Genomic DNA, 22,589 nt, shown 5'->3' with positions numbered 1-22,589 from the left:
TCCACCCTCACCAAACCATGATCACACAAAAATCGGTGCTTTGATCACAACCGAACCAAATTTGGAATTCCATTTAGAATCCATCACTATCCTTGAGGAATTTTTTGTCTCCCTATCTCTTAGGCTTTACTGCAATCAAAATCATATCACTAGGCCCTAAAATGATACCAATCTCTCACACTTTATCACAATGCAAAACCAGATCACTAGGCCCTAAACTGAGACTTCTCTCTCAGGCTTTACCATATATCCTGCCAAAATCGGTCAAGGCATTCCTAGGCCTTTGGGAATGGAACTTGAGACCACTTCCGCCCCAATTCCGAAATCCATCCAGCAAACCAAACCTCAAAACTGAAATAAACATCTAAACACCATGGCATCCAGAAAAAGGCTACTCTAGTATGAAATCCATTGTCATAACCCAGCAAAACCATGCCACCGACAACAAGAGAACCATACACCAACATGCAAAGCCATGCATGTCCAAACCAACTAGGAAATCACACACGCAAAAGGTTACCTGCAAGTATTCCCGCTAAAGTTGCTTGAGTCCTACCTTCCATTCCTTGTTCCTTGCTTTCTTTTCCTTTCCTTTCCTCCAAACTAGAGTGATCCAAGAAAAATCTAAGTGACCAAGAGTGAGAGAGAGAAAGAGAGAATAATGAGAGAGCTCCAAACTTGAATTGACAAAAGGTTACACTAACTGAGATTGAACCAAGAACTTCTAGTTGATCCTCAGAAACCTTTTATTAATCAGGCCTCTAATTTCTTCATTTTCCATTATTTTCCTTCAATTTCCTCCTCACATGCAACGTGTGACCTTTTACCTTCCTTTTCTCCTATTTTACTTTATTTTCATAGATAAATGTGCCAAAAATTCATGTTTTCCTTTTAATGCCTTTGCCTTAGCCTTTACCAATTTCCTTAGCCAAAACACACATCTAGTGATGCCCACTAGGATATCTTTGCCCAACATTTAGCTTGGAATACGTGTCCCTTACTCGTGGTCTTAGTTTTCCTTTATTAACTTTTATTACATGAACTTTTCACTAGGGCTATTACAAGGTACATTAAATCCTGCATTGCCTGCACCATTGCCAAACCAACCATCAAGAAGAAAGGACTATATACTCCTCTGCCTACTCCTAGTCAACCTTGGGAATCCATCTCCAAGGATTACATGTTGGGCCTTCCTTCTACTAAGCATGACAACGACTGTGTTTTTCTGGTTGTCGACAGATTCTCTAAGATGGTCAATATGACGGTCTGCAAGAAGAGTATCACAATAGAGGCCATTGCTAAGCTCTTCTTTGAGCAAGTGTGGGTACATTTTTGGATCCCACTATTCATTGTCTCTGATTGGGACAAATAATTACTCAGTGAATTTTGGTCAAGTCTCTGTTCGATGTTGGATACCAAACTCAAGTCTCTGTTCGATGTTGGATACCAAACTCACTAAGTCCATGACTTTCCATCCCTAATTGTTTTCCTTTAATGCCTTTCCTTAGCCTTTGCCAATTTTCTCAGCCAAAACAAACATCTAGTGATGCCCACTAGGATATCTTTGCCCAACATTTAGCTTGGAATACGTGTCCCTTACTCGTGGTCATATTTTTCCTTTATTAATTTTTATTACATGAACTTTTCACTAAGGCCATTACAAGGTGTTAGAGGTCGAATTTGGCCTCAGGCTGAGGAAGGCAAAATCCAAGGCAACATCAAACCACTTAGCCTCGTAGCTAGCCCTACGAGGACAGGAGAGGGCTCTCTCCGGGTCTATCTCGGCAAAAGGTTTTCAAAGGGCTGAGATGACCAATAAAGAACACTGATTTTAGGCTAGTAAATTGATAAAAAGGGGTTTTTAATAAATGATGGGGTTTTTTTGGGCTACATGGGGCAAAGAAACAACTTGAACAGAGAAATGTAATCAAAAACACAGATTGTCTCCTGAGGCAAGGTAGGCAAGAAAGTTTAACATCAAATTGAGATTAAATGGAATGGCAAGACTGCTGAGGAGCTGACAAGGGCATAGAGGATGAATCCTTGCCAAATGGAAGAAAACATTAAATATGAACAAACTTAAAGGTAGAGCATACAAAATATGAATTCTACCTTAACACTTCATTTGTTCAATTGGAAATGATCATGAAATGAAATGAACACATAACAGGCCATACATGAAACAAAAGAGGACACAAATGTTAAATTTCATACCACAGGAATCTCAGGGGTCAGAGCTGCATTTTTTAATTAAAATCTCTGTCAAAATCTGTACAATGAAAGCTCTGTTCTCTCTCCTCCACCAGCGCTCAGAACTCTCCCCCTCCAAAAATCTCTTACAAATGATTTTTTTAATTCATTAAATAAACGCTGCTAGGGGAAAAACAAATCGACCCCAAGACAAGGGATTTGTTTTTATCAAAAACTAAAAAAAAACAATCAATGCTTCTGAAGATAGAATAGCGCTCCTTCTTCTACTCGAATCTGTTGATAACTGATGAAGAGGTGGCATTATAGGTGTCAATCCCATTACTGAAGATAAACATAGGCAATCGAATCTTGTTCTCCGCTATGGCAAGTATCTACGTTTCAAAATAGCTTTTCGATCTCTGACTGCCACGTTACATTTGTCATTCAAGACTTTCTTCTCCATTTATCCACCTGGCGATCAACAAATCCATCCACCGGATAACTGTTGTGTATGGTTAGGTGTGAAAATAATTGATGCATATTTAGAAATCTGAGCAACAAAACCAATGACACATTCATGCCTGAGAATCCAATCTCTCATCTGTCTATCTATTTCCCATTGATCGTTTTAGCATGACTGAATAAGTAATCAGTTTTGCACCTTGTACATTTTTTCTATCGATAGTACAACTGCGACATATCACTGTGCCTCTTAGTCACAAAATCCGCTCCACAGGATATTGTCTTGTATTTTTTTTTTTTTCTGATTCTGACAGGGCTTGTGTTTCTCTCACTTGTATATTTAGTTCTTTATGTTTTACAATGTTTGGAAACAGGTCTTGTGTTCTTCCAAAGCCATTCACGAGCATCTCCATCCACAAGCGGTGAAACCTTTTCCCAAACTTCTGAATGATAATTTTTTAACCATTCGATTTCTGCAGCTGACACCAAAGACAGATCAACTAGCTTACTCTGGATAGGAACAAATGTAAGCTTTTCAAATCCAAGATATGTGATGCCTCCAAATCGGTTTGGAGTCTCGACTTCTCGTACAACTAGCAGATTCTCAATACGAATGCCAAAGGATCAATCTTCATAGTATCCAGGCTCATTACTCACAATCATGCCTCCTTGCAAACCAGTCATATTTTCATACCGATAACTGATACTTTGAGGACCTTCATGCACATTCAGTGCAGCTCCTACTCCATGGCCTGTACCATGGCGTTAATCCAGTCCTATCTTCCAAAGTGAAGAGCGTGCTAATACATCGAGCAAGAGCTATATGGCCTGTACCATGGCGGTAATCGTGCTTGGTCAAGAGCTATATGGCCCTGATTCATGCCTGCAACACTCTAGTGAAGCATTCCCTATGTTGTGAAGTAGGCTCTCCAAAGTGTACAGTCCTTGTAATGTCTGTTGTCCCATCGACATATTGACCACCACTGTCTAGCAAGAAGAAATTTCTTGTCATCTACAATGCTGCAGGTATCTGGTTGAGCTTGATAGTGAATAATTGCCCCATTTGCTCCTGAGCCACTTATTGTGTCAAAGCTTGTATCAATAAAACCAGCTTGCTTAGCCCGAATCTCGAACAACCTTTCTGCAACTTCTACTTCTGTAAGAAGCACTTTCTCATGAACAACTTTTGTTTCCAGCCATGACCAAAATTCAGCAAGAGCTGCAGCATCTCTCAAATGAGCTTGCCTCATCCCATCCAATTCTGCCTCATTTTTTATGGACTTTGCAAGTGCTACTGGGGAAGCTCTATGTATTGTGACAGGTCCTTCCATCTCAATGTCTAAGGACTTCCCTTCTTGTAATTTCATATTGGAATCTTTGGTGCTTTTCCTTTTACTTTGTTTGGCAAGTCGTTGATAGTAATCATTGGATGCAGAATTGAAAGTATTAACTATTGCAACACTTATGCTTGATGTATCCAACCAAAGCTTTGCACCATTCTTTGCCAACGAGAAACCAAACAGGAGCTCCAAGCTTCTTGTTGATTACGGCCATGTACCTAGAACCCATACCAACAGGTGCAAGTTCGTCCTTCTCTTCCCAAAAGGGAGCTGGGCCTTCGCCGACTAGCTGCCAATAGTTTGCCTGAAGTGCTTCTGCCTGTTCGTCAGTTGCATTTTGTAGCAATGCCTCCAGACGCAAATTAATACCAAGTGAGCCAAGAAACTGGAGCTCCAGAGAAAGCACTGAATGCATCTCCAAAAACAAACAGAACATTTGCAACCACATACAGAGAGGCCCTGTTTCCGTTCTGCAAGGGCTAAAACTGCCTCCAGCTGCAACTTTTGCACATCATCATTCCCAGAAAATTCTGCAGTGTTGCAGTGAAGCCATTTTTGAACTCGATCACAGCCAACGCCTTTATGAAGTCCTGAAATTTGAAGTGCCATAAATCATCGGTTTTGCCTTTACGCTTTCTAGTCTTGATGATGACTCAAAATCTGATAATCCGATGTAGATTCTGTTTGTGCTTTTGCAGGGATAAGAGCTGCAGAAGCTGCTGCCATTTGAAGAGCTGAAGAATTTTGAAACATTTTGAAAAATTACATATTCTAAAAAACACATTTAATGATTTCTCACTTTGACTGACAAGACGGAGTCTAACACAAGGTACATTAAATCCTGCACTGCTTGCGCCATTGCCAAACCAACCATCAAGAAGAAAGGACTATATACTCCTCTGCATACTCCTAATCGACCTTGGGAATCCATCTCCAAGGATTACATGTTGGGCCTTCCTTCTACTAAGCATGACAATGACTGTGTTTTTGTGGTTGTTGTCAGATTCTCTAAGATGGTCATTATGGCAGTCTACAAGAAGAGTATCACAAAAGAGGCCATTGCTAAGCTCTTCTTTGAGAAAGTGTGGGCACACTTTGGGATCCCACTGTTCATTGTCTCTGATTGGGACAAAAAATTACTCAGTGAATTTTGGTCAAGTCTCTGTTCGATGTTGGATACCAAACTCACTAAGTCCATGAATTTCCATCCCCAAACTGATGGCCAAATAGAAGTCGTCAACAGGATGATCATACACATTTTATGCATGTACAACTCGAAGCATCCATGCACATGGGATGAAAGCCTCCCCTATGTCCAACACAGCTACAACAGAGCTCTCCACATCTCAACGGGCCACAACCCCTTTCAGGTAGGGCTGGGATTTCAACCATTATGTCCCATTGATGTGGCCATACCATTTGTAGCTACTCAGGCAGATTTGGCTCATGTCCAGTCCAAAGCTAACAGGGCTAACAACTTCATTGAGTGCATTCAACACATATGCTAGCAGGTCCATGATATATTGGACAGATCCAATGCTAAGTACAAGCAGTGCCATGATCAACATCGAGTGTTGCACAAGTTCTAGGTGGGCAACAAAGTTTGGCTACTTTTGTAGAAGGAGTGCCTCATTGGACGCCATCGCAAGCTTCTCCCACTCCAATATGGGCCATACACCATCACCAAGGCTGTAGGGGACAATTCCTTCGAGCTCATAATTTCACCGTTCCTTGGTCTGCAACGAGTTTTCAATGTAGACCACCATTGGCCATAGTTTCCACCATTTTTGGACACATCTGACATTGCAGAACAACTCACACCAACAGAGCTAAACCCATATTGCATGGAATAGGCCAAAACTAATCGGATCATGGACATACAGATCAAGAACACTCTCCAGCAAAAGATCCAACTGTATTGGTTTTTCAAAGTTGGCCAACTCCTTCACCAAGGCAAGTGGCTCACTAGGGACCAAGTTCAACAGAAGTTTCCACATTTCATGGAGGCACTCAACACAATGGGGACCATTGCTTCCTAAAGGGGGAGGATTGATCCAGATGGATATTGGCGGCCACCCTCCTATTCCACTTCGACCCCCAACACTGCCTCATTTAGTTTTTCAGTTTCCTTAATTGTAGCACAGTTTACTATTTTTGGCAGTTTTTTGGGTCCTAAACTTCTGAAGCCATTTTGAGGTCCTAAACGATGTTTTTAGGGAAAAGTGAGAGACTGGAAAAATCCCAAACAAGTTTGTTGCTTTTTTTTGCGTATTCTTTGAGATATTTGAAACAAGGTATTATGATAGCCAAACAGAGATTGTATGCCAAAGTTACGATCACGGGAATATGATGTACCAATTTACCCAAACGAGGCCCACAGTTTCGACGCTTCATCTCCTAGGGTTAGGTTTCTTTATGTTTAGGGTTTTCCATTGTTTCTCAATAATAAATAGGCCTCGGAGCCTCATTATAACAATGTTCACAGGCATGTAGCGGCTACATCTCTTCTCGAAAATAATCTACCTTTGCTCGAGCTAGTTTATTTGTTCCATTATGTTTGTAAGCATATTTCAGTATTCTGATATTAATGAAATGAAGTGTTATTTCTACTGCATTTTCATATTTATGGTTATATTTGTAATTTATTGCGTTCCTCTTTAAGTTCGGATCATAAATATAGTTGGATCCTCTATTGGTGAGTGTTCTTAATCAATGTGTCCACGATCCTATCGATTGTGGCTTGTTTGATGCATCCTGGGTTGAGCTATGTCGGTTTCAACTATTCAGCAACTTCAGATGTGTCCAACAATGGGGGAAATTATGGTCGCAACCATCCCAAATTCAATACTCGGTGCAGGCCAAGGAACGGTGGAATGTGAGCTCGAAGAAATTTCCTCCTTCAGCCTTGGTTATGGTGTACAACCCATATTGGAGTGGCCAAGTTTGCAATGGGGCCTAGTGAGGTGCTCCTTTTTCAAATGTAACCAAACTTTGTCACCTACCTGGAACTTATGTGGCACTCAATGTTGATCATGATGTTTCTTATACTTAGCATTGTCTTTGTCCAGTATGTCATGGACCTATTGGCAGATGTGTTGAATGTCCTCAATGAATTTTTTAGCCCTATTAGCTTCGGCCTAGACATGAGTTGAATCTTCTTGAGTAGTTGCAAATGATATAGCCACATTAATGGGACATAGTGGCTGGAATCCCAATCCCACCTGAAAGGGGTTGTGGCCAATTGATCTATGGAGAGATTTGTTGTAATTGTGCTGGACATAGGGGAGGCTTTCATTGGATGCTTTGAGTTGTACATGCGTAGAATGTGCACGATCATCTTGTTGACGAAATTTGTTTGGCCATTAGTTTGGGGGTGGAAGGTCGTGGACTTATTGAGCCTTGTACCCAACATCGACCAGAGGCTTGACCAAAATGTACTCAGGAACCTATTGTCTTGATCTGTGATAATGGACTGTGGGATCCCAAAGTGTACCCACACTCATTCAAAGAATAGATTAGCATTGGCTTCTATCTGATACTCTTCTCATAGGTTGGAAAAATGATTATCTTAGATAATTTGTCGACGACCATGAAAATGCAGTTGTTTCCATGCTTAGAAGAAGGAAGGTCCAACATGTAATCCATGGATATGGATTCTTAAGACTGACTAGGAGTAGGCAGAGGAGTATATATTCCTTGCTTCTTGATGGTCAGTTTGGAAATGGCATAGGCAGTGCAGGATTTGATGTAGTTCCTGACATCTTATTGAAGGTCTGTCTAAAAAAATTACTTTTTTAGCATTGTTGAGAATGCAACAAGATGATGGAGCTTAGTGGAAAGGAGTCGCCTTCACTAAGTGGGCCCGCAGGCTATTTTTGGCGCAAAGTCTATTTTTAGACATATGGATCATGGTCTATGAGTTGCAAGATGCTATTTGTGGATGATTGGTCATGTTGGTAAAAATAGATGGACTTCTATTTTTAGACATATGGGTGGTTTCAATTTTTAGACTACCAGGCTAAAAATAGAACAGTCGAATATTATTAGCTCATAATAATATTTGGACTATAAACATTATCTTATCCTCTTGGAGCACTTCAGTTTGAGCTACAGATGTGGCACATGCAGCTGTCAGAAGGAAATGCGTTTTTCTTATGGGTCAGTTGAGCTATTGCATGGTGGACTTCAGTTAGAACTCAAGTGGTTGAGTTTGGTGGAGTTGATTGAGGAGTTGATGGAGTTGTGTTCAGTTTGACTTGGTTGAACTAGTTGTATTTAGTTTAACTGCAAATACACTAGTGATGAGTGATGTGAATTAATTGTTAATTAATTCACTAATTATTAACTCATAAAGCAACTAATGAATACATCAGTTAACTCAGTGCATGGACAGTTTAGTGGAGACAGGTGTTAGAGGTTGAAATTTCTATCAGTTGTGACTATAGTTGTGCATGAGATTTTGCACATGCATGGATTGAGTATTGCCAATGAGGATTGCGTGGTTCAACCAAGGAAAAACAAGTTTGCTTCAGCCATTCATCATTATTCTCATGCAGGATTGTGCAGTGGAGGCAGGCAAAGAAGTGGAGGAGATTTGAACCTATGATTGATTCAGATCTGAGCTAGTTTTGTGTGTAACAAGTGGAGATAGTACTGAGTACTTGTGAGGAGTATTGTACTATGTATTGTTACATGTTCTCAATCATTATAATATACAGATAGTGTGGGGTTTTCAGTTGTATGCTTTCCCCAGGTTACATATTGTGTTAATGTGTGCATGTGATTGATGTTTCATTGTTTTTAATGCTACAAAATTGATGATCAACATAGAGGAGGTTATGTATTATGCATGCATTCGGCAATAGTGTATAATCGGGATAATATCTATGAATAAGTGTTTAATTATTCAAAATTTCTACAAGCACTGCCACGGTTTTATCTGCTCGAAAATGTTTGGTGACCCAACTGTAGTGCACCTCCCAATTAATATTGGCACGCTCGCTTGAAGGAACACAGAGGTGTTATAACTGGCATAATAGTGCACCATGGAGGTGAAAATCAAGAAATTTCTTTCCTTCCAAAAGCATCTGGTATGTGTTTCTGAACTCTGGATTGCTCTTGTAAAGATGTGACCACCCCGAAGTCTCATGTCCACAAGAGTCGAGCACAATGGTCAGCGCCATGACCAATGGTCGGTTGAGGCAGTCTGTGACATTATTGGTGTTTCCCTTCTTATACTTAATGTTAAAATGGAACTATTGTAGGTATGTGGACCACTGCTGATGGCAATCGTTCAACAACTTTCCTTGTGTCTGTGTGAACTGCAGGGGTCGATGGTCTGTGTGGATGACCATTTCCTTCCTCAAAATGCAATGCTTCCATTGTTTGCAAGCCTGCAAAATGGAATGCATCTCTTTGTCATAGGTGGGAAACTTTCATATTGTGTTTGAAATTGTCTAACTATGATATGCCATTGGATTCCCCTAATGAGTAAGAATTGCACCAATAGAATAATTGGAGACATATGTCTCAATCTCAAATGGTTGTTAAAGATCTAGTACTGTGAGCACTGGTGTAGAGTAGAGGCGATGCTTCAACTAGGAAAATGCTTTATGTTAGATTAAACCAAAATATTTTTTCTTTCTCTCCACCCTTGGTGACTTGACTCAAAGGTAAAGTGATATGAGATAACCCCAACATGAACCTGCAGTAGAAAATGGTAAGACCTGGAAAGTTGCGGAGCTCTGTGAAAGTGGTTGGGGCTAGCCAATCCTAAATAAATTGTATCTTGGTTGGGTCCAAATGCACACCCCACTCATCAATGATGTACCCCAATTATTAAACCTGGGTCATACCAAAATTTCACTTTTCCAAATTGGCACACAATTTGTGTTCTCGCAGGGTTTGGAGGACCTGTCGAATATGGTGGAGGTGCTCTTCCCAATTCTAGATGAAGATCAGGATGTCGTCCAAATACACCACCACGAATGAGTTGGTGAAGGGTCACAATATTTCATCCATAAGCCTCATGAATGTTACTGGGGCATTTGTCAACCTGAAAGGCATGACTAGCCATTCGAAAAGACCCTCTTTGGATTTGAAGGAAGCCTTCCACACATAAGAGAGTTTGATTGGCACCTGGTGATACCCGAACTGCAAGTCAATCTTTCTGAAATATTTTTCACCCTTTAGATGTCCTAGAAGGTCATAAATTTGTGGGATTAGATACCTATTCTGGAAAATGATCTTATTCAGCACCCGATAGTTGATACAGAGTATTTAGGACTCGTCCTTCTTCTATACCAACACGATCAGGCTCCCACAGGGTGATGAACTTGGACTGATGTGCGATTTCTACAAAAGCTCCTAAATCTATCTCTTGATCTCATCGTTCTCTAGAAAATAGTGTCAATAGATCAACCCATTATGTAGCGATGCGTCTGGGGTCAAATTGATGGAGTGTGCGACTTGACAGTGTAGGGGTACACCTGTGGGTGACGTGAAGGTGTCCATGTACTCCTCCACGACCTTGTCCATCTACCGTGCCATGCGGAGGAGCCCTGTTTGGAGGCCAAGGATGTGGCCACAATCATCTTCTTTCCCTAAGGCAGAATCACAAGGAATACAATTTTCCTGGTCATGGAAATGATCTTACTGCATTTCTTCATAGAGATCAAAGATATGGTGGTAGGAGGTGCTAGCTCCAGTATCATGTATAACTTATTTCCCAAGGAAATAATAATAGTGTGAGGCCTAGAATCATACACAACATGATGCTTCCACAAGTATAGTTGGCCTAATAATACATCAAAAAATTCAAGAGGATCAATATCACACAATACCTCATCTGTGAAGGGCTTGATGTTGTAGGGAAGGTGACATTGTTGGCTGACGCAAAGATCTCATCCTTGGTGAAGCCACTCGATGGTGTACAACTGTGGGTGTGGTGTGGTCGGTAGGCTTAATTGCTTCCTGGCCTCTATTGAAATGAGGTTATTTTGGCTTCTGTTGTCGACAATGAACTACAATGGAGAACCCTTCACCTACATTTTTGAGTGGAAGAGTTGTTCCCCTCCTCTGGATCTTTAGGCTCAATCTTCTGGATCTTGGTGGTTGCAATGGTGGCACTAGGCTCTGCATCAATAATTTGTTTCCATTTTTCATTCACCTTGTCGGGTTCTGACTCAAAGTCATAAAATGCATCTGATTCAGAAGCCTTTAGCTTGACCACCAATAACTTCTTGACTCGACACTCACTTGTGTTGTGAGTGGGGATTTTATGGAACTCACATCCTTTCCCTGATTCCTTCTTTATCTTCATGGTGTTGTTCTTTGCTTGTGACTTCGACAGGTTGTCTTGGGTCACCTCGCCTTGGCTTTGTCCTTTGTTATGCGGTTTGGGGGTGCCTTTCCCTTGCTTTGAATTTGCAAATCCAAAGTCTGACTTCTTCTATTTAAATTTTTGCATGATCTTGATAGCGTATCGATAGGTAATGCCAAGCAATGAGATGTCCATGAACTCCATCTCGTCCTGGATTTACTTATGTAGATAATCACAGTACTTGAGTACCAAATGTCCTTCATAATCCTTGATACCCAACTTCGTGCGAAGGGTATGAAAAATATTTGTGAACTCTAGCATGTCTTGGTCCCTTCCCTACTGCAATGTGGTCCACTATATGTATTTATCTTCATAACTCTGAATAGGGTAATATTTTTCCTTGCTGGCATCTCAGAAATAATTCCAAGTGGTGCGGCTAAAAACGTGAGGATTCCCTCTCTTCCTTTTGTTCAGAGTAGGTTTCCCACCAGTCCTTGACATGGGGGGCAACTTTGAGGAGTGCAAAGGTAATATTCTCCCGATTGGAAAAATCATGAACCAAAAAATACCCTTCCAACATATTTAACCAGCTATCTACAGCATATGCATCCATTTGGCCTTCAAATATGGGAATTTCAAAGTTTACTTATACCTTAAAGGGTGTGGCACATCCAGAGTGGCATCTTGATGAAGATGTGTCACCTGTGGTTAGTCACCGAAGGATCTAGGCAAAGTTATCCATCATCACGTTCCTTTGTCACTCGAGAGCTTCCTCAAGCAATATCTTGAAAGGATTTCTTGCTCCCTTGTCTTTATTTTCTTCCACGAATGGAGGTTGTTGGAGTTTGCAGGGATAGTCTTGCAAAGGTTCAACCAGTTCAAGCCCCAACTCCTTATACCCTGACCTCATTGGGGACATGCAAAGAAAATAGAGAAAGAGAAGACCGCTCTGATATCACTAATCTGGACTTATACAGGAATGCAATAGAATAAAGATATGAACATAAACACAGAGATGCAGTAGAAATAAAACTTAATTTCAAAGAACTGAAATATGCTTACATACATAATGGATATAAACTAGCTCGGGTGATGGAAACTTAGCTTTGAGAAGAGAGGTGGCTGTTACATGCCTTTGAATTGTGTTACCATGAGGCTCAAGGGCCTTTTTATTATTGAATAACAAGGGAAAACCCTAACCCCAGGAGATGGAACGCCAATATTTTGTGGGCTCTGTTGGGGTTAGTTGGGAAGTCAACTTCCCAGGGTCATAACTTGGTCATATGATATCATTTTGGTGCATATGATACCTCCTTGGAAATATCTCTCTGAGTACTACAAGATTTGCAACAAGCCCCTTCTTATGGCTATGGGACTAATGCAGACCTCAAAAAAATGTCGTTTAGGTGGTTAAAACAACTCCAGAAGTTTAGGACCCAAAAAACTGCTAAAATTAGTAAATGGTTCTATAATCAAGGAAACAGATGAAACTGATTGGAGGTCTAGGTGGAACAGGCGGGTGGCCACCAATATCCACTTGGATCAATAAGGGCATTCACAAATTAGATGCCCTGTATTGTGGCATCCCAAATATTTAAAGAGGACCCCCCAATAGTCCACTTGCCCACGAATTGAGAAGGGTCCCTATTTGTATGTCTAAAGAAACTAAATACCCTCTTGAAATATTAGCTTCTACAAGAAAATAGGCGACCCTTTTGTATAGGTTTCCCAAGAAACCTTCATCTATGTAATAAAACTTTCCAATCTTATTGGCAATTTCTGTGATTGCTTTCTTAGACTATAGCTCCAGTGGTAGCCCTGTAAGCTTTTCCCATAAAATTTTCCTTTTGGGGATTTCTTTGATGGGATATATTTCCACAGCCCAACATTGTAGGCATAGGAAACCTCTTCCATGTACCTAATGGACGGATGCAATCTTCTCTGCGTCTTCCTCCTCCAATAAATGGAAACCAAACCATTTGTTGAGTAACATACTCACCTTTGGTCTGTATGTGACGATGGGGGACTAACGTTTCCTAATCGATTCTTTCATATACGTGCCTATCATTTTTATAACCTACCAATGCTCCACCAAAACCATTTTCTTTAGCCTTACCACATTCTCCCAGTAGACATCCACCCTGAGGATAAGGTTTTTCACCTCTACCTCCACCTTGATTGGCTTCTTCCCCTACTTTTGGATCTCTTATCTAGTGATTTCGAAACTGGATTCCTAGGGTGTAAAGTAAAATTCCTTGCATCTGGATGAAACTGCCCCAAAACACTTCCATCCTCGTTAGAAATGCCACTTCGGCCCACCCTGCATGCCACTTCATTTTTTGTCACAACAATGATATTGATTAGTTCTTCGACATATGAGATGTGATCAATAGAAAAACTTTGGTGTACCATTCCATTGCGAGCAAGGTACCCCATGGAATGAGATGATTTTTCAAATGTAATCCCACTAATGCTGACAGTACATGACGACTCCCCTAGACATAGGAGCATCAAGAAAATAGCAACCCCACTTTAGATTCTACCAACACCTACCTCAAGAGCATCCACTATGGGATCTGGAATGATTGACAAATGAGAAACAATCATTTAACCCAATGTGTGTATGGTAAAATTCAAATCCACTAGTTCCGATGATACATGATAGATCACCTAGGCCCACTTATGTGAATAGGAGCATCAATGAACTTAAAAACTCCTCTTTGAAAATATGTGAGCACATGCCTCAAGAGGATCCACAGTAGGGTCAGGGAGGATAGAAAAATGAGAAACAATCATATTTTGGAGTGTCCCAATGGAAAGTTTCCCTTTAGTCAACATCCCACCAACTCTAGTCACACCACTTAAATCAAGCCAGCTCATATTGAAATGATCCTGACCCTCCTGAAGCCACCCAAAAAATCCCAACGTAATTAGGAGGAGTTCAATGGATCAAGAAATTTCATATTGAAGACAGACAGGAAGAATGAAGATCAGTTGGAATGTTACGTCCAATCTTGGCAAATATTCTCATTAAATTCCTTGCACTTTATATGCCCAAAGTTCTTAAAAGGCTTGAATCCAAATTCAAAAAAGTACCAACCATACCAACTTAATTAATTGTTGTATTGTCAGGTGGAGAAACCACCAATTTTCTCTTCTTCAGTTCATGGTGAAATCCATATGGTAGCATGGCCCCTAGATCAATGGAAAGTCATAAGCTTGTATAGTAATAGATAACAGTGTGTCAATTTAAGGGAAAAAAACAATCATTGTAAATGTAGGAAATGAACCTCCAAGCATTACCCCTAAAGATGTTGAATTATATTGATAGATCCAATCTAAAAGAGTTGTTCCACTAGAATTCTATGAACTGTATGAAACAACCACTTGTATTTTGGGCCAATTCCATACATGCTATAATCCATAGATCCGACAATAGTTGTTGAACCAAAATTCCACCACCAACCAATCCTATGGAGAGAAACTTATCCCACAAACGTTATTTAGCACCCTCATCTAGTAAGGAAAAAAACCCATCCACTTATCTATACTTTGAGGCATTGTCCATCCCTTTGGATAGGCAAGAAATACCTTCCAATAGGAAATACTTTAGAAGTATTTCACAATAAGAAAAATTATACTAGCTCCTTGTTTACACCTCCGATCATGGAAAACACACCACTGGTTTACACAGACTGCACCAACTATTTGTTAACAACTTCAACACCACAATCCCCTTTCCACAAAAACTATCATCAACTTGGAAAAGATATGACTCTTCTCTACCCACACCACTACTTAGTGATAGAAACAATCCTCACATCACCGACAAAGTTTGCACCAACATATACTAACATGTATCCAACAACACCAACATTTCCAACCAATGCAAGACCCCATTTCATAGGCATTGCTATTGATAAAATTGACTTGTATCCAAGAGTTAAGAAATAATCTTACCAGAGCTAGCCAACCGAGTGGAATGGAGGTATCAACTTTTTCTTCTCTTACTATGGTTGCAGCAACCACCTTTGCCTCTTCTATCACAACCACTCCACCTTTGTATCTTGCATTGGAAGGAAGAGTTCAATGTACTCCCTCATGTGGAAAATCATTGAAATGTACTTATGTTCTAGTGAAATGCTTTGAAATTCACTACAACCAAATTCAAATTGTGGGGCATCCGTTGGATTCCAGTGTTGGGAACTTCTTGCTCCTTGGTATCCTTAGCATCATTTAGCAGAGTTCTAACATTAGCAACCACTTACAGAGCCTTTCAGAAAGCTCGAAGTTCTGGCACTCTCTTTCCATTTTGTTGGCTCGTGAATTGCTTGTGATTATTTAGGTATTTTTTTGGGACGTTTACTGTAATAATATCATTGACCCACTTCTTATTGGAGCATGATGAGGGGAGTCTTAAGGTTTTTGGTTTTACTTTTTAATTTTTCCCTTAATAGGCCTAATTATTTTTATCTTTTAAGTGAAATATAATTAATACATATATTTGTCTTTTAGGTGAAATATAATTAGTACATATATTTTTCATTTTGGTTAAATATAATTTTATATTTTTTTTCTAGAAATTTGATAATATAATTTTGGGTGAGAATGTGATTTTTTGTTATTTAAAATGTGTTTTTAAATGCATAAATAGATCCACTTACCTTAATTATTTTTGAATATTTAAATTCTACAAATTACAAAACTTTAACCATTGTAAAAAATAAGACACTTGAGTCTATAACATTACCAAATTTTGTTAATCAAGAATTGCTATGAAACGTTGTGTACATCATTTATATTACTTAATAAAACATCCTTAATCCTTTTAACCTAAGAATGAGTACACCATCCCCACATTTTCATGGATTAATTCCATTAAAACAAATAGTCTTATCATATAATTTGTCAAACATCACTCTATTATTGCCATCAGCGTGTACAATAAGGTCCTTACACAAGGTTATCTACTTTTAAAGATTAGAGATTTCGACTTCAATGTGTCTTCGTCTTGCATCCACTCTAGGTTCATATTAGTCAAATCCACTAACAAAAGGAAATGAAAAGGAGGTGGAGATCACAACTTCAATAAGCGTATGGGTCGAACCCTATTCTCATATTACTCAATCCGATCTGATCTGGGTTCACATTGGTCAATCTTAGACTCATACTTCAATATGCCACCGGCTTTAACTGTGAGGTCGTATTAATCAATCCCACACTCAAAAGAAAGGGAAGGGAAAGAGAGTCTCATATTAGTCAATTCATACTTGACCAAAATCTCATATTAGTCAATCCCACACTTGAAAGGAAAAGGAAGGAGGTGAAGATTCCGGCTTCAATACGCTCCGCTCTCGCTCCTCTCTCGTTCCTCGCTCATTTTTCATATTAATCAACCCCACACTTTCCAAAGGGAAAGGAAGGAGGTGATCAACCTTACATTTAGAGGAAAGGGAAAGGAACACTTAGGGGAAAGGGGAAGGAGGGAGGTGGATGTGAGCTGTTTTTTTTTAAACAAGAAAGATTTAATGATTAATTAAGAGTTAAGGTGTTTTGTATTTTTGAGCTGTTTATTTTTTTGAGCCTAATCAATATAGGGTACAACATATTTCATTCTTTTAGGCCACTTATTTCGTGAACCTAATCAATATAAGCTACATGCTTCACTTTCTTGGGCCATCTACTTCTTGAACATGCTACAACATGCCTCCCAAATACTTGAACCTAAGTGCATAGAATGGCAAGCCACAATTCCAACCACTTAAACTAAAAAACATCGACACTATAAATTTATATTAGTCCATCTAGATTCTACATTCAAAGGAAATGGAAAGAAAGTCACAAAGGAAAGGAGAGGCTACAACATGCCTCCCAAACTCCCAAATACTTGAACCTAAATGCATAGAATGAAAAACCACAATTCCAACCACTTAAACTAAAAAACATCGACAACTATAAATTTATATTAGTCCATCTGATTCCACATTCAAATAACAAGGAAAGAGGGTCACAAATGGAAAAAAAAAAAAAGCTACAACATGCCCACAATTCCAACCACTTAAACTAAAAAACATCAACAAATATAAATTTATATTAGTCCATCTTGCATTCAAAAGGAAAAGGAAGGAGGTTCACAAAGGAAAGGAAAGGAGGTCGTATGCCTATTGGAGGAAGGGAAGGAGAAATAGCTTATTCCATTATTTTAATTTTTTTTATCGAGTTTACATTCTTGAAAGCTCAAGGCTATTTTTATTTCTTTGTTAGGGAAATGACAATTTTACATTGATATTTTACATTGATATTTTATTGAAAGCTTAACGCAGTTGAATCCCAAAAATGATATCTAAGATATAAATGAATTTAAAATAATTAATAATTTTAATATAAAATTAAATTAAAATAAAAAATAGAAAATATTTATACTTTTTCTTCTCACGATTTTTTTTGTTTAAACATAGCAGGTTGGAAGTTGGATCTCTTACCATTATGACAACAGGAGGATCATTCTTTTCTATGTAGAACAACTTGCAATGACGGTTCATTGGGAAGATTCTTCTATTAAAAAGAATGACATAACAATTTGTATGTTGCCGTACAATCAATGTGGAAAAAGTGTAAAGATTTGGTCAAATGATTATGCATTTTAAATATGATTTTGATTATATCTTTTATCAAAGTGTTTAGTGATTTATCATTTTTGTAAGGCATATAATTGAAGAGGCTGCTTGCAATTGCTCTTAGGAGGTCATTGTTTTATTGTTAATAATGTGAAAACATATCATTGTAAGATAAAATTTATTTTGTATATGGTTAGGTTGAAATTAAGGCAGCTGTTATTTGTCATATTAATAGGGTTAAGAATTACTTTAAATTTATTAAAATAATAATATAAATATATAAGTAAGTTTATATATATAATTTGTTTACTAAATTATGATTTTTGCAAAAGATTTTTATATTTGGTAAAGTAAAAAGTTTTTGGATAAGTTTGAAGATTGTTAAAACCAGTCTAGATCCATCTAACTCAAGATTTATCATGTGTCGAGAAGGATCAAATCTCTTGAGGTGCAAACCTTCTTTTTGGAGTGTAGAATTTGAGGAAAGGTTTGCACCTCGAGGGATTCGATCCCCCTATGCACATGATAGATCCGGTTTTAGATGGTTCTAGGCTGGTTCCAGCTGAAGGCAACAATGTCATACTTTTCGATTATCATTATTATGTATATGTTTGAGATAAACTTCATACTTTGAAATTTACATTATGTTTTTTTGGCCTGAAGTGACCATATAATTATGTTCTTTAGTTTAGTCTATCTTGCTTGCCTTGATCAATCTCCACTATTTTATTCTACTTCTTATTGTCACCCCTATTAGTTTTGCCATATTTTCATATCGATTATATGAAAAATGTAGTTGAATCGTAAACCATTCAATTCTTTAACTTGAGCTATTGTAGTAAACATTTTACATTTTCTTTCTTGCTCTCCAATATTAATAGGTTGAATTAATATAATAAAAAAATCAATGCACGTTGTCAATATTTTTTTTGTGCTTTTGGTTGGTGTCCAGGTATGAACAATTTATCCACCCCTTTTCCTACCTTAATGCATCAATCCGGGTGCGTATTCTTTTCAAGGCAACACGCAAGGTATATGCAGGGGCAAGGTTACAGTCTGTCCTCAACCAAGGGTTCGTGATTACGAATCAAAACATTGCTGAAACAGAAATAAAAAATCATCTACAGAACTAAAAAAGGTATTCACAGTTATCTAAGAAATCTGCAACAACAACAAGAAATAAACACATCGATAGACAATACACACAAACCAAAGAAACACACAACACCTGATCAAAAGAGCGGGCCCAGCTCTCTGATCAGGGCTGCGTTACTCACAACAAATGATAGATCAATAAAAAGGTTTGTATCTTATTAATCTGAATAATGCTGTTACAATACAATGCAGGGTCTGACTCACTCCTGATACAGGAATGACCCGTCTTTTATACAGTACAAAAGAGAATAACATCTCTCCCCAAAACTTGGAAACTATATGCCCAGAGATATACATCAGTTCCATCACAGCACTAGCGCCTAGAAAGCAAGAACAGGAATGGTCCAAAAACGGGTTGAGAACAACTGCAAATCAGTTATGTTGTTTCGTCGTGGTCGATCAGCTGCTGTGAATCGCGGAACTGTTGCAATATGCCGTGTGGTCAATACCTGCGCTCCATAATCTGTGGTCATCACATGTTTTAGTGGTTCGCATAGGTAAAAACCCCCATGACTCTACTTCATTAATTAAATATCCCAAGAGACGATAAAGGGGAATTACCTCATAGTTTTACACAATAATTATATGCGAATGAATACAAAAAGGGATGAAAAGAGGAGTGGAAATGTAAGGAAAAGATAGGCCAATTTGGTGCCCAACATCTCCCCCCAACTAGCCTTTTGCATGCCCTCGTGCAACTCGCCGTCTCCGCAGGTCTGAGTTGGATAGGCTATGTGCTTCCTGAAGCCGGGCGAGATCGTATTCCTCGGCCATTTCTGTTCCTGGGACCTTAAACCCCTATGAGAGGAGAACTTCGTTCCACCAATCATTTGGTACATTATAGGCTGGGGTGTAGTGTTATGCTAGCAACCATAGGATAGGGTACTAAAATCGAATTCCCATCCACCGAACCCCACATGTTTGGATGCATGCCACATATCTTGGCACCCTGCTGAGTGCTCGTGCAAAATTTGGTGCTCCAAATGGTTCTCTGTTCCGGATAGATGTGGGTGACATCATCCACCTTTTCTGACAACTATCCAGGGCCTCAGCTTGAAACATGACCAATTATTTAACACAGAGATCGATACACCACTTTTGTGTCCTCAACATTCGTTCCTCGTTTCCCATAATTTCAAAAAATGTAGAGTGCTTATTATACATAGTCACTAATCTCTCGGGTTCTCCTCTTACCATAAAAGGCTTCATGGCCTGATTTGACTCGAACGTGTCAGAAGCCTTCTGCCAGCTTATCTGATTAAAAGTGTAAGAGGTGAGGGCCCTTAAATGAATGTCCCCCACATATGGAACCAGATTAAATTCTCTCTCAACACGCAAGAGATACCCATGCATGTAAAGCTCGCACATCAAATGCTGAGTTGGCACATCATGGGCTCTCAATATCCGGAGGAACTGTACACCGTCCTCAATCTCGTGACTAATTTCTTTCTGGATGCTTTCCAAACAAAAGAAAAGAAAGCGCTCATGCAAAAATAAAGAGTAATTGGAAGTGAGAGGGCGACATGCCATCACTTCCTGTGCTAAATGGATCATCTGCTCTTTATCGACTACTCTTCTAGTTGCCTTTCCAGCCGCTCCACCTTGAGTTGCTACTTTTCACGCCTTAATCGCATTATATCAATGCGCTCCACATATTCAAAGATAGCCATGGATGCTCGTTCTTGGTCTTTCTTCTCTTCATTTTGATATCACGCTGCAGTGGATTTCCAGGTTTGTACCTCAGCCGACAAAGAAAACTCACGGCCTTCAAACAAATATTCTATTGGGTCTGTCTGAGTGGAAACAGAAGTTGTTTCCACTTCATCTACCTGCGTCCCCTGCTTCGGCCATCATGGTTTTGGGCCTCTTGGCCCGCCGCTTGTATTTCTTCACTTGTTTCTTCAACCGGTGCATCTGTTTTCTCAGCTTCTTAACCTCTGTTTTGAGCCGCATCGTTTCTTTAAACTGAAGCTGATATTTCTACTTCATAGGCAGCCTTCGTTGTTCACACAATTCCACCCATTCTTGTTTAACCACCACATCATCTGGTACTACAGTCGATTCGATAGGTGGTGATTTACTCGAGGGAGTATCCACGGGGTTACTCAACGGGGCTTCTTTGCTTGGTTTCTCTTCCTGGGGAGCAACCACTTCCTTACTGTTTCCTTCCTCGTCCTGTTGTGAAGCTATCTCGACAGGTGGCAGGCTCACTTGGTGGATGTCCATCAGTGGTTCAGCCAATCTTTCCCTTCCAGGTTCCCTCATTTCGAAAACATCTGCCTCTTCCTCTATTCTGGGTTCTTGAGAGAGGTCTCTATGGGGATCTGCGTCCAACAAGCCTGTGGTAGCTGGTCCCTTCTTCAACCCATCATACTTGAAAATTGGTGGAACGACCACATTCTCTTCTGTGTGTTGGGCGGACCGAGACACCCTTGCCCCTTTTGGAATGGAGAAGTAAGAGGAAAATTGAAATAATTTTCCTACCTGATCTATCTTGGCCCCAGTTGTGGTCTCGGGCTCTTTCCCTCTGTCTACAGCGTCTCTACTCTAGGTTAAAACCCCTGCCTGTGTAGTCCCTTGTTTTGAGGTTGACGTTGGTTCTTGTGGAACAACGTCAATCCCAACATTTAATTCCTCTGTGGTCTCCAGGGTCGGACAAGTTGATGGTGGTTCTTGTGGGACACCACCTTCCATGTCCAGTAGTTCTTGAACAGACGATGCTGGCATTGTTTCTTCCAGCACAGCATTGATACAGATGGATTCTTGCATAATCACATCAATTCCATCCATTATACCCATAGCCTCTTCTTCTATTGGCCCCATGGTTCTTTCAGCTTCGGGCCCCTCTCGTTCTGGTTCGTCTTCCTCCATTGGTTCTACGGTCGAGGGTGGTTCTTGTGGGACACCCCTGGCCACAATATTAACGAATTCCTCCACCTCAGCCTGATGTGGTCCCTCTTCGCTTATTATAGTGCTGCTAATTTGCTCCACTAGCTCCATGGTCGAGGCTAGTTCTTGAGGGACAACCTCGGTCGTGGTGCTAGTGGCCCTTTCTATATTGGCCCCTTGCTGTAGCACTTCTTCTTCCATTGGTTCCATGGTCGAGGCTGGTTCTTGTGGAGCAGCCTCGACTGTCCTCCCTGGTTCATGCTCCTGATTCTGTTCCAGCCCTTCAGGTTCCATCTCCATTTCCTCTGGTTCCTCTTGATCTATGTATTCATCCTCTGCTCTGGTTCCTTCCTCCATCACTTCCGGCTCTTCTTCTCTAGCAGCCGTTATTTCTTCCTTTGTAGAATCCCGGAATGTTTCCCACGGGATTTGAAATCGACCGATTGCATGCATGACTAACAGCCGAACCAGACCATGGTTGGTAATGACTGTTGCCACTTGTCGCGAACGCCGAGCAGAGTGTGCCATCAGCTGGAGACTTCTTAACAGGAAGAAAGACATATTCAATGAGAAGGCTTCCGCCTATGGGAACCGGAGGTGAGCCAATATTCTGAA

The 22,589-nt window shown here is 39.9% G+C and overlaps 1 pseudogene; it reads right to left on the bottom strand.

Moving 5' to 3' along the window:
• Positions 1-2,950: 2,950 nt before the first annotated feature.
• On the bottom strand, positions 2,951-21,038 carry LOC149209177 (aminopeptidase P2-like; annotated as a pseudogene).
• Between the last annotated feature and the right edge of the window lie 1,551 nt (positions 21,039-22,589).

This window comes from Pinus tabuliformis, chromosome 1_2 (assembly GCF_031772625.1).
Source record: "Pinus tabuliformis cultivar Carrire ecotype Pingquan chromosome 1_2, CPIR1, whole genome shotgun sequence".
Taxonomy (NCBI): domain Eukaryota; kingdom Viridiplantae; phylum Streptophyta; class Pinopsida; order Pinales; family Pinaceae; genus Pinus; species Pinus tabuliformis.
This window is presented reverse-complemented; position numbering and strand designations above follow the sequence as displayed.